Source organism: Morone saxatilis, unplaced genomic scaffold (genome assembly GCF_004916995.1).
Source record: "Morone saxatilis isolate NCDOM2014 unplaced genomic scaffold, NCSU_SB_2.0 Contig21, whole genome shotgun sequence".
Classification (NCBI taxonomy): domain Eukaryota; kingdom Metazoa; phylum Chordata; class Actinopteri; family Moronidae; genus Morone; species Morone saxatilis.
The window spans coordinates 1,798,757-1,799,379 of record NW_023339774.1 but is presented as its reverse complement, the minus strand read 5'-3'; positions in this window follow the sequence as shown (position 1 = coordinate 1,799,379).

Below are 623 nucleotides of genomic sequence, written 5' to 3'. Positions count from 1 at the left end.
GTCCTTCCTTGGAGGGAAACATGTTGGAAAAAACAAGGGAACTGAAAAACATCAGTTTGATCTTAAAATGAAAAACACATTTTGTTTGACTACAGTTTTGTTTATTATTGTTGAAATTTGACTTGTGACTTTGTGACGTCCTTGTTCACCAACAAAGTGTATAAAGATTGTTTTCGAGAACTTAGAATGAGCCAAATAAACTGGTCCTTAAAACGAGAAAAGGTGTACATTGATACTGAATCAGTGTAAAAAGGGATGAATTGTAGTTTTATGGGCTGGACTATTTTTTTGCCGGGTGCACTGTCTTCCTGGAGTCCCAGCCGGTTGCCTGGCACTGAGGACAAGACAACAAAGTAAATGTGTCCGGCAGAGAAGCAGAGCAAAAAGCATCTTATCGTTGTCAGAGTGCGACACACTGAGTGTCAGACTGTAAACTGACCTTCTGAATGGAAACTTCACTGAAAGTGACTTCACTCCGAGGTTATTTGGCTGTTCAGGGGAAGAGTCCTCTGAGTGTAATGGAAAAAATCTCACTCACATCTGAAAGTTATCAGCTGCCATGACATCATCTGAACAAACAGGCGTGATGACATCATACTGTGGAAGAGAAAGACAGACAGAGA